Here is an 18,518-nt window from a genome sequence, read left to right as displayed (position 1 = left end):
GGGTCAGTACTTGGAAGGGAGTCCTCCGAGGAAGACTCTGCAGAAGAAGGCAATGGCAAACCACCTTTGCTTCTCACTTGCCTTGAAAACCCATTGCTGGGGCCGCCATCAGATGGCTGCGACTTGACGGCACCGTACACACACACATCGCAGACTGGACTTACTCAAGATCCTAGTTCTGCCTGCAGCCGGTGCAAGTAAACCCCAGTGAATTGAGCACAACTTATTCCCATGCAAGTGCAGATAGGATTGCAACCTTAAACAAAAACAGGAACATAACTACTTAAAAAACAAGAACACTACAATGAATGAGAAGGAAGAGAGGGGGGGAATTCCTACCAGTTTGCTTTTCTTATCCATGGATCAATCGATACCCGCCTTTATCTCCCCTTTTCCGCTCTCGGTTGCTCCCCCAGAGCCTATAAGATGCAAGAGTCTTTCTGCCTATAATTGTTTGTCCACTGGGTAAGCCTTTGCTTTTGAGATTGCTCCAATGCAGATGAAGTCAGGGTGCCAGCTGTCCATAGAGGACAATGGTGCAATTGGATGATGCCTTTTTCAAACAAAAGAGCTGCTTGCAGGATTGATTCCCCCCCTTTCCCCTCCCTTCAGGCTCTCCACACATAACCTTTCCCTGAAATGACTCCAGGGAAAGTGTCATCAACCTCCCCAAAACCGCTTTCAAAGGCATCCGCCTGATAGGCGTTGAATTCCTTTGACTGCCACCACATTTAAGAGAGGCTCTCGGTTTCCAGAGGTTACAATGCACAGCCAGCCAGATAGCAGTGGGATTGTTTCACTGGCTGTCCTTTCTTTTTTTTTTTTAAATGTCTAGAGCAAACCTTCAGTGCCCTGAATATTTAAACCCCCTAGGCTACAAACAGGATGTTATAGTGGCCCTTCAAAGCAAAGACCTGAAACCCCAGATCTTCCTCTTTTTTAAGTAACAAGCCAGATAACTCAGAAGTAAGTCCAATTGCATTAAATGGCATTGACTACCGGGTAAAGTTTAAGACTGCAATCTTGTGCAATTTATGTAGGGTCACCATGAGTCGGAAGCCATTGTAAGCAACTTTGAGGCGCCTATCGGTAGAGAAAAACAGGGTACAAAAGTAGAAAAGAGCAAGAGTCCAGTAGCACCTTAAAGACTAACAAAAATATTTTCTGGCAGGGTATGAGCTTTCATGAGCCACAGCTCACTTCTTCAGAAAAAGCTGATTCTTCTTCTCCTTTGCCTAATCCTGCAGCTACCATCCACCAACTTCACTGGACAGCCCTGAATTCTTGCAAAAGAGAGGGAAAGTTCTGTTGTCTGTCCTTTGTGCATCATTTTATAAACCTCTACCGTGTCCTCCCTTTAGGATTACCAACCTCCAGGTGGGGCCTGGAGTTCTCTCAGCATTACAACTCGTCTCCATACTACAGAGATCAATTCCCTTGGAGCAAAGGGCTGCATCGGAAGGTGGACTCTATGGCATTACATGCCGCTGAGCTCCCTCCCCAGGCTCCACCTCCAAATCTCCAAGAATTTCCTAACCAGGGGTTGGCAATCCTACACTCCCTTTGTCACCCCCCCCACACACACACACAAGTCCCAAAATCTTTAGCCTTTCCTCACAGTGAAATGTTTCCCAGCAACTCTCCCTTTGCTGACTGTGAGTTTTCCACTTATCTCATGATTCCTCCTATCTGCTTTGTGGGCTGCGCTGTTCTGAACAGGAATGCGTGGCTTGAACTATGTTCCTCCTCTTCCCATTAGAGTGATCAGATGCAAAGGAAGGAAGAGCTCCTGTAACAGTTGCACAAAAGGCAGAATTAAAGGGCTTTCAGCAGGTGCAGCTTGAGAAGCAATGCAAAGGAAAGGCAGAATCGCTCTAATCGCTCTAGCCGGCAGGCCCTCCAAACTGTCCATGCAGAATCTTAGGGGCAATAGAGGCTATGGTTTGCAAAATCATGACGACGTCTACCCCAGAGGGCTTGAAATTCCAGAGAATTCAGCACTGTTTACTTGGCATCTTATCACTTTTACTTTTGCCCTACAGGGTTTAAACGCACCAATGGTTTTAAAACATATGTTTTGGAACTGTCTTGCATCTGTCAAATATTCCATGGGGGCGGGGGGCGGGGAATGAAAGACAGTAAAGCAGAGATGCAAGCTGGCCTCCTTAAAACAGTAAAACAAAAGAAGGGTTATGACTAACAAAGGCAACACATATTCTCTCTGTACTGTTTTTAAAATAATTTCATTTTTCAAACTAAACATACAAACATAAACAAATTATTACATTATATTGGAACCTACTTTACAGTCACAATTCGATTATTGCCTTCTTTAACTAATACTTTTCTACATTCTTCTTATATTTTCATATCTGATACCTTTATTGCTTAAATTCTTAAGTACTCTTTCTATTCTTAATTGTTAGCTGTGTAGTTAAAGAATACATTCCCTTTTTCATTCAGAGATTGATCTATTGCGTACTAAAGTTGTCAGTTTGGCCATATTAACTAATACTTTTCTACATTCTTCTTATATTTTCATATCTGATAATACCTTTATTGCTTAAATTCTTAAGTACTCTTTCTATTCTTAATTGTTAGCTGTATAGTTAAAGAATACATTCCATTTTTCATTCAGAGATTGATCTATTGCGTACTAAAGTTGTCACTTTGGCCATATTTGCATACTCTGTTAATTTATTTAACCATTCAGTTACATCTGGATGCTTCCCTGCTTTCCATTTTCTTGCATATACCACTCTTGCCACGGTCACCATATACGTAAATAATTCAATATATATTTTTGACGTATTGCTTGGTAAAATATTTAACAGCATGCTTTTTGGATCTAACACCAACTTAATTCTCAATATTCTCTGCATTTCACCAGGAAGCAGAAGCAGAAGCAGAAGCAGAAGAAGAGTTATTTTTATATGCCGACTTTTTCTACCACTTAAGGAAGAATCAAACCAGCTTACTATCACCAGCCCTTCCCCTCCCCACAACAGACACCCTGTGAGGTAGGTGGGGATGAGAGAGTTCGACTAGCCCAAGGTCATCCAGCTAGCTTCATGTGGAGGAGTGGGGAAACAAATCCAGTTCACCAGATTCATGTCTGCCGCTCATGTGGAAGAGTGGGGAATCAAACCCAGTTCTCCAGATCGGAGTCCACCGCTCCAAACCACCGCTCTTAACCACTACACCATGCTGGCATGTACAATTGTCCAGTATTTTCTTCCCTTTTTACAGGTCCACCACATGTGATAGAAAGTTTCATCTGTATTTTGACATTTCCAGCATTTCCCATGAAAACCTTTATTAGTGTTTGCTCTGTCTTTAGGTGCTACGTACCATCTGACATACATTTTACACCAATTCTCTCTTAATGTTTGGCATTCTGTGAACTTAATTTCTTTTGTCCATAAATTTTTCCCATTGGCTCATATTTATACTTTCTGCCAGATTTTGCATCCTGATGTTGCCTCCTAGCACTGGTATTTAGTGTCTCCCCACCAACTATCCTCCGTTCATACAGATTTCTCACAGTTCCTACCCATAGGAAAGCTTTTATGCTCGCCAGATTGAATGTCCTGCCGACAGCTGAACTGACAGGATGATTTGATAAAACTCCATTCTCAGATAGGCTATGTGCATCAGGAGCAATCGAGACAATAGATCACCTTCTATTATTTTGTGATCAATGGTCTGCACCCAGGGCCCTCTGGATTGCTCCTATTCTATCAAAACATCATCTTCCTGCTGACCCCAGGATGTTTTCAATACTGATGGGAGACTAGGACCCAGAAATTATTAGAGGTGTCGCCAAATATTTGACAATAGTCCTGTCTTTAACGACACTATAAAGTTAAATTATGTGCTAAACAAAGATATTATCAACGTACTGTTTATACCGCTATCCCTTTTAAGCTATTTATTTAGTGTTATATTTGTAATTTTAAAATGATTTATGAATCCCAAGATTTTAAAGTCATATTGTCTACAATATTTTAACATTCTATAATGTTGTAAATTTTGTTTTATCTTATGTATGTTGCACTCAAGATGTTTGGTCAGATGAGCTTGAAATAAAGGAAAGGTATTTAGTGTCTCCGGAAATGGAAATACTGATCCTGGCTAGTAGCCATTGATGGACCTCTCCTCCATAAATTTGTGTTCTCCCATGACAAAACCATTTAAATCATACTGGATTCTTTCGCACTGACCCCAGCTTCACTCTGCCAGTATTGGTTAACCATTTCTTAATCTACCTTGAATAACCCTGGTTTTCCAAATTGATATTCAAGTTGTGTAAATCTCATGCTGTCCTAGGTGTGGAGGGGTGTGTGTGTGTTGAAATGGGCAACCCTTTTGTGTATACACAGTTGACCACTGAAATCCCTTCTGGACAGCTGCCCAGTATCCTTAGCCGCTTACTGCTGTCAGCCTCCTGTTACCCAACTGAAGGTTCCAACCCATCATTTGACAATTACTGCCTTCGATCAATGTGGTCTGTGCCGTACATCAATAATATGGTACCCACTGCATATCCCAAAGGTTCAATTAACAGAAAAGTTTACTGTGAGCTGGTATTTGAGAGGGCCTGTCTTGTGTCACATCCCACAATCAAAACGCATGCTTTTCTGCAACGTCTATAATTTAACTTTTTTGGCACAGCTTCATTGAGTTTCGAGGAATAACGTTTTACTTACTGCACTTTGATCATCAGCTATGCTATGTCCTGTATTTTCCAAAGGCGTTTAGTCATCGTACGGTTGTCAAAGATGTTCAAGGTCTGAAGCAAGAAAACAAGGTTTGTGGTTTATAAGCCTTAAAGAAAGATATTAGCCACCCGATTCTGTGCGGAGTTAAGCATGCATAAGCCCACTGATTTCTACTCTGTGTAAAATTAGGTTGTAAGTCTGGAACCATTGAACTTAATGGGACTTTCTTCTGAGCATAGATAGATGGGGAGAGAGAGGGAGAGAGAGAGAGAGAGAGAGAGAGAGAGAGAGAGAGAGGACTAAGGTGTAAATTACATAACAAAAACTCCAGCCCAGCAACTCCTGATGGGGACTCATAAGTACACATGGCAAAGTTTGCTTAAGACCACATTATGATCATTTAAGATTTGCCAAGTCACTAAATAAATGACACTGGAAGAAGAAGAAGAAGAAGAAGAAGAGTTGGTTTTTATATGCCGACTTTCTCTACCACTTAAGGAAGAATCAAACTGGCTTACAATCGCCTTCCCTTCTCCCTCCCCACAACAGACACCCTTTAAGGTAGGTGGGGCTGAGAGAGCTCTAAGAGAGTTGTGACTGGCCCAAGGTCACCCAGCTGGCTTCATGTGTAGGAGTGGGGAAACCAACCCAGTTCACCAGATTAGCCTTTCCTTTCCTTTATCCCTTAGAAGCTCCTTGATCCATTGGTTTTGAGCAGCGTAATTTTAGATCTAACGTTTGAGGGATATAAGGACTGAAATAAATCTGGTCACTGACAATGTAGCCTTGGGATCCCTGTCACTTAATAAAAAAGCCATTATGTCAGACACAGAGGCATTAGGTTTATATGTTAAAAGGGGAAAGATATAATGTGATCGAAGTTCCTCGTAAAAGCGGCATTCCAAGAGGGCATGAGCTAATGAATCAATAGAGCCAGAAGAGCAAGGACAGGTCCTGTCTGGGTATGGTATATTCAAATTCCTGCCCTGCATAACCATAGAGGGGTTAGCATTCAGTCTAGCTAAACAGAAGGCTCTAGAAAGACGAGAAGTTGTCAAATAATAAGTATAAGGGCATCAGATTAGCATCCACCATTCATATGGAGGAGTGGGGAATCAAACCCGGTTCTCCAGATTGAAGTCCACCGCAAGGACGGACTGCAAGGATCACTGGAGAAAGCAGAATAAAGGTTTGAGGTAATGGCCCACAAGAACAGGCTCGACAATTGCAGGGGTGGCCATTTCCAGAAGGGTAGCCATTTTAGCCTGTCGCAGCAACTATAAACAGGAGTCTTGTGCCACCTTCAGCACTAAAACATGCTTATTCCAGCACAATCATGGGCCACCGTCTGCTTCATCAGATAGGTTCGAGGAGCTCACAGTTCTTTCCTCTTCCGTTTTATCCATACACAACGACTTTGCGAGGCAGATCAGGAAAGAGAGAACAACTGGCCAACACTGAATAATTCCCAGACCTAGTTGACAATGTACATTACATTGGCTCTCAGTATGTAGATCTTAGGGAGAGAAGGGGGCATGGTATAGCTTGATTTCATCAGATCTCAGGAGTTAAGCAGGGTCAATACTTGGACAGGAAACCACCAATGAAGGCACTTCAGAGGAAGGCAATGGAAAACCAACACTGCTTCCCACTTGCTTTGTAAGCCCCTTGCTGGGGTCACCATGAGTACTGTTGCCAGCTCCAAGTTGGGAAATACAGGGGAATGACAAGGAGTTATGTTGGGCATCTCATTTTCCCCTCCTCTTTCCCTTCACTGAAAGCCCTTTTCATGCTTCTTTCTTTCCTTCCCAACCACCAGCCAACCTACCTTTATTTACCCCTCAGCCTCACCTTTTCCTTCTCCCCTCCCCTTAGCAGCCTCTCCCCAGGAAAACCCTGGCGAAGTTGCGCAGTACCAGCTGAGCTTGGCCCACTTACATAGTGGGAAATTGTCAAGGACTTGCAGGGAGCACCTCACTTTCTCCTTCATCCCCTCCCCACACATTTTGTCTTGTCCTCATCCTGGCAGCCCCCATATCCTCATCTTCCCTGGCTTCCTTCTCTCCTGATCCCACCCACCCACCAATCTACCTTATGTCAGCCTTCACCTTCAGCTATATTTATTATTTATTTACTTACATCATTCTTCTCTCCTCCATTTTATCTTCACAACAACCCCGTGAGGTAGGTTGGGTTGAGAGTGTGTGACTGGCCCAAAGTCACCTAGTTAACTTTCACAGCAGAGTGGGGTATTCAACCTGGGCCTCCCTCCCAGATCCTAGTCTGAAACTCTAACCACTACACTGGCTTTAAGTTTGGGTGGTTGCTGTTGAATAGTAGCAAGCAGCCAGGTTGGGGTGCCTCGTGCAAGTTGGGCGGGAGTGAGTTGCCTGGCAGTTGCTGCAAGGCCTGGCCCCTTGAGTCCTCCCTCAAAGGCCAAAACATCCCTGGAAATGCCCCCTCCCTCCCCCTTACCTTTTCCTGACAGAAACAAAGACTTTAATGCTGTTTTGGTTGCCTAGCAATGACCACTGAGGGCATCTGTTTCTTAAAGCCACAGGTGCTCCTTTTATCATTTGGGGGGCATTAAACCCAATGTATTTTTTAAGATTTCAGATTTTTCTGCAAACCTGGGGCTTTTCTCATATTTGTAGGAAGATCAGTCTTATCTGTCCATGGTTCCAGTTTCTGGATTTAAGTATCCACAAAAGGGCCACATTGAAAATAAGATATATTAATGATAACGTCCATGGAATTTTGAGGGGGAAAGCAAGAGATTTGATAAAACTAGCAACATTTCTATTGGGGGGATGTGCATACGCCTGCTCTGTGTTGTAGAGAACCCAAATCCAGTTATTCTAATTTAGTGGAAACTTTCCTCGTCCTTAGGAACAATTTGCAACGCTGAGAGGTTGGCCAGTGCACATGTGTGCTGAGTACACCACTGTGCACTCCATGTGTAATTATATGGGGCTTTTAAAAATCTGATTCCAATTTCTTTGCACAATTTGGTTTATGTCATCACTCACAGTTTATGGTCTGCTTCAGATTACTTCTAACATCTGTGCCCTTTTTTCCCTTCTCCTTGCTTGTCAGAGGATGTTGGTTTCCATTGTAATGTTGCCATTGTAATTTAGATAATTTTTCATTAGGAAGTTCATCACCCTGCATTCATTGGCAGCTGTAGGAGTTCTCGGAACCCTCTCACCCACAGACTACTGCACATACCACCAACTGACCAAAACTGTGATTACGGGTTTCATAATTATAATACTGAATATGACAATAAGAGATATTATGAAGCAGATTATAACCTTTTTTTATGGGTCTGAAAGAGAGAGATACAATACAAGCGGGAGTTCTTCTGGAATTACAGCTGATCTCCAGACTACAGAGATCAGTTGCCCTGGAGGATATGGCAGCTTCAGAGGGCAGACTCTATGGTATACTATAATGTCTAAGAGAAATTGAAGTCCTAGAGTGACAAGCTTTAAAAACTTGGACAGATCTTCTTAAAGTACCATGAAAAGGCTGAGTGAACCCAGAGAAGAACAAATACCTGATATTTCTTGAGATGGAAATAAGAGAGGTGACTAAAGCAGATAATGTTATGATACTGGGAGACTTCAACTATCCTCACATTGACTGGGTAAACATGTGCTCAAGTCATGCTGTAGAAATGAGATTCTTAGACATCATAAATGACTGTGCGCTGGAACAGTTGGTGACAGAGCCAAGAGGGATAGTGATCTTGGACTTGGTTCAATACCTGTTGAGAGATGCAGAGGTTGTCGCACCAACTGGGAACGGCGACCTGCTATTAATTTCAGCCTTCATATCAATGGAAAGTTACCCATAAAGTCCAAAACTGTAACATTTGATTTCCAAAGAAGAAACTTTACAAAAATGAGGGGAATAGTTAAAAGGAAGCTGAAAGCAAAACACAAGAGAGTCAGATCCCTGGAATCCCTTGGAAGCTATTTAAAACCATGCGAATTGAAGCCGAGATAGAATGCATTTCCCAGGTTAGGAAAGGCACTGCCAGGTCTAAAAGAATGCCTGCATGGTTAACAACACAAGTCAAGGAAGCTATAAAAAGTAAAGAGGCTTATTTTAAAAAGTGCAAGGTTTGCCCTAATGACTTGAATAGAAGGGACTACAGGATTTAGCAAAAGACATGTAAATTAATAATTAGGCATGCAAAAATAGAATTTGAGGAGCTGGTTGATAATAGCATCAAGACAACCAGTAAACATTTATTTAAATATATCCAGAGCAGGAAACCAGCCAGAGAAGCAGTTGGGTTTCGGATGACCAAGGAATAAAAGGATTGCTAAAGGAAGATGAAGAGAAGCTCAACTAATTTTTTTTTTTTTTTTTTGCTTCTATCATCACTTTGGAAAGTGTGGGGCATATACCCATGCCACAGCCACTATTTTCAAGAAGGGAGTTTGAAGAACTGAGTCAAATTGGGGTGACGAGAGATGAAGTTCTAGACCTACTGGGGAAATTAAAAACGGACAAGTCTCCAGGTCCTGAGGGCATATACCTGAGAGTTCTTAGGGAACTCAAATGTTAGATTGTTGATGCACTAATCCATATATGTCACCAATCACTAAATTCAGCTGATACACCAGAAGACTGGAGAGTAGCAAATGTTACACCAATTTTTAAAAAGGAGACCAGAGGGGAACCAGGAAATTGCAGGCCAGTCAGCCTAACATCTGTCTCAGGAAAATTAGTAGAAACTGTAATCAAAAATAGAATTATTAGGCACATCGAGGAACAAAGCCTGATGAGGAAAATCCCTTCTGCAAAGGGAAGTCCTGCCTCACCAACATTTTGGAGTTGAGCAAGCATGTCGATAACAGTGACCTGGTAGACATTATATACTTGGACTTTCACAAGGCTTTAGACAAGGTATCTCACGAAAGACTCCTGAGTAAATTTAGCAGTTATGGGATAAGAGGAGGGGTTCTCTTACAGATTAAAACTGGTTGAATGACAGGAAGCACAGTGTAGGAATAAATGGACAGTTCAAGAAAAGCTAGACTTTGTTGGCGGTCTCTCATCCAAGTATTAACCAGGGCCCACCCTGCTTAGCTTCCACTTTCCTGGGCCATCCTGGGGCAGGGCTGTTTTCCATCCAGGAGAAGCCTAATCTGGATTGGAAAGTCAGCATGGTGTAATGGCTACAGTGCACTACTAGGATCTGGGAGACCCCAAGTTCTCCATTCTGCCATGAAAGCTCGGCGGGTGACCTTGGTCCACTCACAGGTTCTAGCCTTACCTACTTCACAGGTTTGTTGTTGAGGATAAAAATGGAGAAGAGGAGAATGATATGAGCTGCTTTGGGTCCCATTGGGGAGAAAGGCAAGGTACAAATGAAGTAAACTAACATGTAAAGAATCCCTGAGACCATCAATATATTCTTTGCATGCAGTCTAGAATGGAATCTCTGTGGAATGGATATACATCTTTTAAAATGTCTCTCGAGAAGGGATATGAAGAGGACCTGCAGAGGACAGACAGGAAAAGTACATTTCCAGACACTGTCCTTCAGCGTTACTCCTCTGAAGATGCCGGCCACAGCTGCTGGCGAAACGTCAGGAAAGAAAATACCAAGACCACGGTCACACAGCCCGGGTAACCTACAAGAACCAATACATTTCTTTCAGTTACATAATCTGAAATATTTGAAGGGGAATGCAAGAGCAGGGAGACAGCAAACCTTCGTGGTCTCTATGAGAACATTGCAGGGCTTTACCCGTCTGTGCGCTTCCATCTGGCAAGTCAAAATAAAAACGGCTTGTTTGTTCTCTCTTATCACCTTTCCACTATGATACAAAACAGGAATTGGTTTATTAGTTTGGACACCTAAAGGGTCAAATGGGCAGCACAAAAGGTTGCCGGACATTTTCTTAGCAAGTGAAGTCATGAAGAACCTTGCGGGCTTCCTTCCTCTCAGCCGATGTGTCTCCTCTGGTTATTTTATTGCTTCTTTCAAATCCTGTTCCCTCCCCCCCCCCACCGCCCCGTGTCATAAGTGGCCAACTTTTGGAGAGATGGAATGATGATAGTTTTGTCCTCTAACTTAAAAGGGGGTTAGCAGCTGTTTTGAATAGTAAGCATTATAAATCTAAAGTCTTCTTTGAAATTAGTGGTGGGGTCTTCCTCTCACGAAATTTCTGTGGAAAGCCTGAGGTGTTCTGATAAAGCACATCTGGTCAAATTACTAAAGGGGGGTTCCACATATCCTTCAGTTGCCAGTAGATCCCCCCCCCCAAGCAAAATTCAAAACAATTCATTTCAGGGATCCCAGGCCCTCCAAAGAATGCACCCTCCAGGTTTAGATTCAGAACTCTGTTGATAGAGTTTATTGTCTGTGGCCAAAGGCCATCACAATCCACCATGCAAAACATTAAAATAACATTAAAATATCGTAAAATAACATTAAAATAACTTTAAAACCGTCCGACCCACAAGAAACTAATATTTAAATGTGTTAAGGTCCCTGGCTAAAAACAGCTTTAGCTCGGATTTTCTTGGCTGCTAAAGCAAAGAGTGACACTTTGTAGGAAACATCAGGATTGGTGTCTGATAGGAGAAAGAGCAGCTTCTCTGGATCTGGAGAAAGATTTAGGCCCTTTAGAATCGCTCCGAGGAATTTAAGTCTGGGCTCTGTGTAAAGAGGACAGAATAAGGTGTAATGAGTTAGGTCCTCTGGAGCGGCCCCACAAATACGTCAGCGAGAGGCCCGTGGTGTTTGGGAGTGACGTCCAGCTATCCAAGCCGTTGGCATGGTTTGAAACCGGAGGGAGGTGAAAGCTATTCTGAGCTTATGGGAGGGGATGCTGACCAGGTATGAAGCTCTGACATGGTCCCTTTTAAACTGTTGAAACCGTGGTGAGAATTTGGACTGGGAGATGGGTTGCCTGTCCGACGCGGCATCGCATTTGAGCGCCCAATCCCGAACGTTGGTTCCTGCTTTGGGGGCAGCCTGGGTGTCATCTGATATGGAGTAGCGGTGCAGGATGTTGTTATACCAGGCTAGCTTGTCGGCATCCTTTTGCATTCAGAACTCATAGACTGGGAGGTCACACCATGAGGCACAGCTGTCTGATAGCCTGGCCTGGTCTCTCAGGGGACCAAACAGATGTGACATGGGTCATGGGTAAAGATCCTACCCACCGAAACCTTCATCACTCAGCCTTTCACATTCAAATACATTTACCTCATGAGTAGACCCATTCAGTATAGGTTACCATGGCAACAATTGGTGGCTCTAGATGAACCGCTGCTGTGCTAATACTATATGCGAATGCAGTAGGCATATTTGAATATGACAGATGTGCATGGAACCCTTACACAGGTAAACACCTTTCCTCCCTTCCGTTTTAGCGTCTCTTCCAGTCTTCACTGGCGATATTGATGCAATTGTAAGAATACTTTCCTGAGAGTAATAAAATAAGCCTTGCTTTCCAGTAGGCCTCTTTGGGATTGCTTCCTAAACAAATTATGAATTATCAGGCATTTCGTAAAGAGGACGACCACAAACAAGTTGTGATAATTCTCCTCTTTCCCTCATGTTGGTGCAACATGTAAAATTATTGCCAGATAGGTTTGCCAACCTCCAGGTATTGAAAATCAGCACAGTCAAGGTACAAAATTACAAATTACCAGACTTTGGATTTTATAATGGGATTTGTGAGTATGTAATTTTAAGTAAATAGTATACTTTGGTGATAGGATTTATTAGCAATATTTACATTGTATATTTGAATATAGGATTGAACATGGGGCTGAAGAAAACATCTTGAAACGGCCGTCCCCCAGCTCATTCTTTTTGGATTATACCAATCATTGGATATCCTACCTGAATTGGACTTTTTCAACCATACTATAAAGATAAATTGCATATTTGCATCTATAACACAAAGAATAATTGTACACCTGAATGGTTGACATCAAGTGAATCTTATGTATTATAGTAATAGGATAAGTATTTGTTGTATAGCACTTGTTGTAATTTGTCCTAATCACTAATAATAATTTTGTAATTTTGTACCTTGACTGTGCTGATTTCCAAACCTACTTAGGTACAAGCATAGTGATGCCTTTATTTGTTTAACCTCCAGGTATTAGCTGGAGATCTCCTGCTATTACAACTGATCTCCAGCTGATAGAGATCAGTTCACCTGGAGAAAATGGCCGCTTTGGCAATTGGACTCTATGGCATTGAAGTCCCACCCTCCTCAGGCTCCACCTCAAAAAACTCCAGGTATTTCCCAATCTGGAGCTGGCAACCCTATTGCCAGAGGATGATGGGTCAAAGGAAAGCAGTGCATGATAGCCACACATCCAGTGTGTTCAGATGCTAACAAAAAACAAGAGAAGTGAAACCTTGCGATGTCATACAAGATTGAACCCCCATGGTTACAAAGAATATGCTGTTTTAAATAAACTAGACAGGTTTAATTGGTCAAAGACCATTAACAATAATAAAAGAAAAGGCAGGTTTAATTTTGCAGATGCTTACCTGCATTATTGCTCCATCAGCTTAAATGTTTATTAGCAAGAGAGCATTCTGTTTGGGTACAAAACACATTTCCACAGTTTATTTCCCACACTGTTTACAAGGAAATAGATTTGGAACAGGAAGAATAGGTCAAGGATCTGCATTAGAGCTGTAAAGAAACCTTCATGAATCAACCAACACTTTCCATTTAAAAAAAAAAAAAAGTTCACAAATGCTTGGGAGCAAAAAAAACTAGCATTTCATTTTGATCATTTCTCTCCTTTTTTTGCTGCTGTATTAAGATTGCCAATTCTGCCTTGGGAAATTCTTGGCAATTTGGGGGTAGAGCCTGGTGAGGGTGGGGTTTGGGGAGGGGAGGGACCTCAGCAGGGTATAATGCCATAGAGCCCACCCACCAAATCAGCCATTTTCTCCAGGGAAACTAATCTCTGTAGTCTGCACATCAATTGTAATTCTGGGAGATCTCCAGATGCCACCTGGAGGTTGGCAACCTTATGCTGTATATTTAGGGTTGCCAGGTCCCTCTTCACCACTGGCGGGAGGTTTTTGGGGCGGAGCCTGAGGAGGGCGGGGTTTGGGGCGGGGCTTCGATGCCATAGCGTCCCATTGCCAAAGCGGCCATTTTCTCCAGGTGAACTGATCTCTGTTGACTGGAGATCCATTGTAACAGCGGGAGATCTCCAGCTACTACCTGGAGGTTGGCAACCGTATACTGTATATTCATTGTGCTTCATCATATGCTTAGAAATACAAGGAAGAGACCAAAACGTATCAAGGTTACATATGAAACTGGCTTATACCTAAATCAGGTCATATCTTATAGGCAGCTCCCAATGGTCTTGAGAGAAAGAGAGATTCCATGCAACACCTTTTACTTGAGATCCTTTAACTGAAGATGTCAGTAGTTGAATGTAGGATCTTCAATGTGTAAAGCATGTGCTTTGGCAACGAACCACAGCTCTTGCACTGTTAATAGGTCATAAAAGAGGTGATGTCATTTCTCCTTGAAGAGGATACTTATTGTTAATTTGTACTGTTTGTTCCTTAAACATCCTGGCGTTGTGTTCTATGGCAGCACATGACAGCAAGGAACTGGGACATAGTAGAGGTTTGGGATAAGAAACACCTTGAGACAGAGATCAGAGCCCCAGACGTGTTGTTTAGCTGCAAAGAGCAGGAGTGGGGAGCAGATATGGATCTGGGCTGTGGAAATGGATAAGAGAAGACTATCTTGGTTTATTTTAGCCCAGCTGGGGGGAAAAGAACAGACCAGTACTTAGGGGTGCTAATGGCAACGCTTGGTAAAGTGTCAGGATAGGCTTTTGTGGGCCAGAAAAGATCATATAATTCTAAAAGTGCACCAATTGGAGTCACTTCACTGCTTGGAGCTACCGGAGAATATCTGTTTCCAAGAAAACAAAATTTGTTTTCTTTTTGCTTCTTTCTGGGGTGGCTTGCTATGGGTTTGCTCCCCATCTGTCTTGTGACCCCTGCATTGAGAGGGCTTCCCACCCAAGCTGGTCCCCAGCCAACTTACAAATACCAGTGTTGTCAGAATAATTCTGAGTTCTCTGAAGATTGTTGTAAACTTGAGAGTTTGCAAAGCCTAGCACAAATGGGGGAAGATCTAGAGAGCAGGTGGGTTTTGTTATTGTTGTTTTGTGATGCATCAAAAGCCAGGGGTAGATTGAACTGGAGAAGGAGGTAAATTTAGAAGTTTAAAAAGCATCCTCACTCTTGCTATTCCCACTTTCTGCCATTAGGATTGCCAGCTTTGGGATGGGAAATTCCTGGAGGTTTGGAAGTAGAGTCTGGTGAGGGTGAAGCTTGAACAGGGGAGGGACCTCAGTGGGGTATAATGTCATGAAACCTCCTTCCACAGCTGCTATTTCCTCCAGGGGAACTGATCTCTGTTGTCTGGAGATCAGTTGTTATTTTGGAAGATCTCCGGGCCCCACTTGGAGGTTGGCAAACCTCTTAATTGGTGATTTGAAAATTAACCTCTGCCAACTAATCAGAAGGTAGGAACAGATACTGGTAGGGATGGGCACCATTTTCCCTGGCATTTTTTGGATTCGGGTTTATTGGACCCGAAGATTTGCTGCAAATCTGAAAAAAGTCAAATACCTATACCTTTTCAGATATCCAAAAAATTTCAGCTCCATTAAAATCTATGGGGAATTTGGGACGGGGGCCTCCGGGGGGGCTGCTTTTCAAGGTAGAGGCACCAGATTTGCAGCATATCTGTAGATGACTCTCTTCAGAAGAACCCCCCAAGCGTGGTGAAGTTTGGGTCGGGGTTCCAATTTTATGCTCCCCCCAAAGGGGTGCCCCATCTATCCAATGGAGTTTTCAATTGTTTCCAATGGAAGATGGGGCACCCCCTTTGAGGGCCCATAAAATTGGACTTCCTTTTGTTTTGTCAGGTATTCCCTTATTGACCCTTTTATATTTTAATTGCGAGTTTTATTCATACTATATCACATGCACCCACCGTTTTTACATTTACTTCTATTGACTTTTTAAACTGTTTGCCACCTTGAGGGCCCTAATTGGGCAGAAAGGCGAGATACAAATGTTTTAAACACATAATTCCTTCACCCGTCTGACATGCTGTCAATCTACATTAATCTGTAAAATGTGAAAATGCCTTTTCTTGCTTTTTCTCATGTGGGAGAATCCATGCTCCCAGCCTATGCCAAGACGTACAGCCTAGTTCAGATGTCAAAGCCAAACTGTGGTTTGTGCCCGCAATACCACCCTCATTTCCTGGTTCAGGCAAACTGTGGTTTGTCATTATGCCCAAACTGGTAGTACGTACCACAAACCATTGTTTGTCTCCAAACTTGTATTGGAAACAGTGATTTCTAGTTCTGGTTTGAAAGCAAATTAGGGTTTGCCTAAGCCTCTGGCAGTAAGGAAGGAAAATAAAATCTGCAGGACTGCCTTCACTCATAGGTATCAAAGTCAGCTCCAATCATCAGACCAGGAATGATTTGCACAGATCAGTGAAAACTGTTTCTGCTCAGGCTTGTATTTTCCCAGTGGCTGCACCTCTGGAGTGGAAGGGGATTCCTGAGGGTGTAAGTAAGACCCACAACCTTGTACAGGTTTCAGAGGCTCTGTAAAGTGTATCTTTTCCAACACACTTTTGATAGCTCATGAGTGGAGGTTATGGGCCACTTCTTATCTGTATTCCTGTTGTATTGAGATTTCACTTGGTTTTAATTGTTGTAAGCCACCTTGAGCCCCCATTGATTAGGAGCCAAGCAGGCTACAAACCTTTTAAATAAAAAGAAGGGAAGAAGGGAGACGAGAGGAAGGCATGTGTGAGCCCAAGACACTGTCTCTGGCCCTTCCTCTTTTCCAGAAAAAATGCTGTTTCTGTGGCAAAAATGGAGACTGACACATCCTTGAAAGCTGGGGAGCCAGCATGGTCTCGTGGTTAAGAGTGGTGGTTTGGAGTGGTAGACTCTGATCTGGAGAACCAGGTTTGATTCTCCACTCTTCTATATGAGTGGCAGACACTAATCTGGTGAACCAGGTTGAAGAAGAAGAGTTGGTTTTTATATGCCGACTTTCTCTACCACTGAAGGGAGAATCAAAGCGGGTTGCAATCACATTCCCCCCCCCAACAGACACCCTGTGAGGTAGGTGGGGCTGAGAGAGCTCAAAGAGAACTGTGACTAGCCCAAGGTCACCCAGCTGGCTTCATGTGGAGGAGTGGGGAATCCAACCTGGTTCTCCAGATCAGAGTCCACCGCTCCAAACCACCGGTTAACCACTCCACTCACAAATGCATTTCCTACTAATATCATGCAGAAAACACTGAAGTCAAACTGCCAGCATGGTGTAGTAGTTAAGGGTGGTGGTTAGGAGCGGTGGAGATCGGGTTTGATTCCCCACTCCTCCACATGAGTGGTGGACGTTGATCTGGTGAACCGGATTTGATTCTCCACTCCTCCACATGAGTGGCGGATGCTAATCTGGTGAACCGGGTTGGTTCCCCCATTCCTTCACATGAGTGGCGGACTCTAATCTGGTGAACTGGGTTGGTTTCCCCACTCGTTCACATGAAGCCAGCTGGGTGAACTTGGGCTAGTCACAGCTCTCTCAGCCCCACCTACCTCGCAGGGTGTCTGTTGTGGGGAGAAGGGACGGTAAGGCGGTTTGATTCTTCCTTAAGCGGTAAAGAAAGTCAGCATATACAAAGCAACTGTTCTTCTTAACGATGCACTCACATATAAAAGTTACACAATATTCATCAGCAAGGACCAAGCATTCAAAACATATGCATGGATCAAATATCAAAGCAGCGATGTCCCATAGTGCCAAAATCAAAACTAAAAGTCTCTTCGGCAGCTAAAATCATAGTTTAGCAGGCTGCAGTTAAGGGCTAATGTAGATTCTTCCCTGCAACTGTTCTCCGTGATCCCTGAAATCTTTAATGCCTCTTATGTGACTCCATGTGGCAAAACACAGGTACTACCAATAAGGCCTATGGCCCAAGAGTGCTGAGGAGCATAGACACCCTCTGCCAGGTACACAGAGATGGGACATTGTACGTATGGTCCTTTTAATCCTCTGCACAGGACAGCCAACCAAGCCAAGCCACCCATAATTAGTAAAATTAGTAACCATATCATGTAATCCTACCTCCAATGGGAAGCTGGATTTTAATACTTTTTTAATGATTTTTTTTTTTTTTGTAAACCATCTTGGTTAGGTTCCTGGAGAAGCAACACCTGGTTGGCCACTGTGTGAACAGACTGTTGGACTTGAAGGGCCTTGGTCTGATCCAGCATGACTTATGTTCAACAGAATAAAATTATAAATAAATAACAAAATAAAGCAATGCCTTTTATTGCATTAGATCTAAATGTGGCCCCAAAGAGGGGATAAAGTCTGATTTGTAGATCTTTTTGGGTGAAAACGCATGGTCGCTTTATCCTCCTTTAATCCCTGTTTCAGCCAGGATCGAACGCATGCTAAATCCTGGCTGAAACAGGGATTAAAGGAGGATAAACCGAACATGCGTTTTCGCCCTTTGTGTGGGGGGAGGTACAGTTTAGTGCTGTCAGTAAGAGTACTGGCTAGGACTGGGGTGACCTAGGTTCCAAATCTGCACTCAGCCAGGAATTTCGCTGGGGTACCGGAGGCCGGACACTCACACTCAGCCAACTCTACCTCACAGGACTGTCGTGAAGATAAATGTGGGAGAAGACAATCTGTCACGCTGAGCACATACTCTCCGCACA

Source organism: Euleptes europaea, chromosome 8, assembly GCF_029931775.1.
Source record: "Euleptes europaea isolate rEulEur1 chromosome 8, rEulEur1.hap1, whole genome shotgun sequence".
Lineage (NCBI taxonomy): Eukaryota > Metazoa > Chordata > Lepidosauria > Squamata > Sphaerodactylidae > Euleptes > Euleptes europaea.
Note: the sequence above shows the minus strand (reverse complement) of the source record.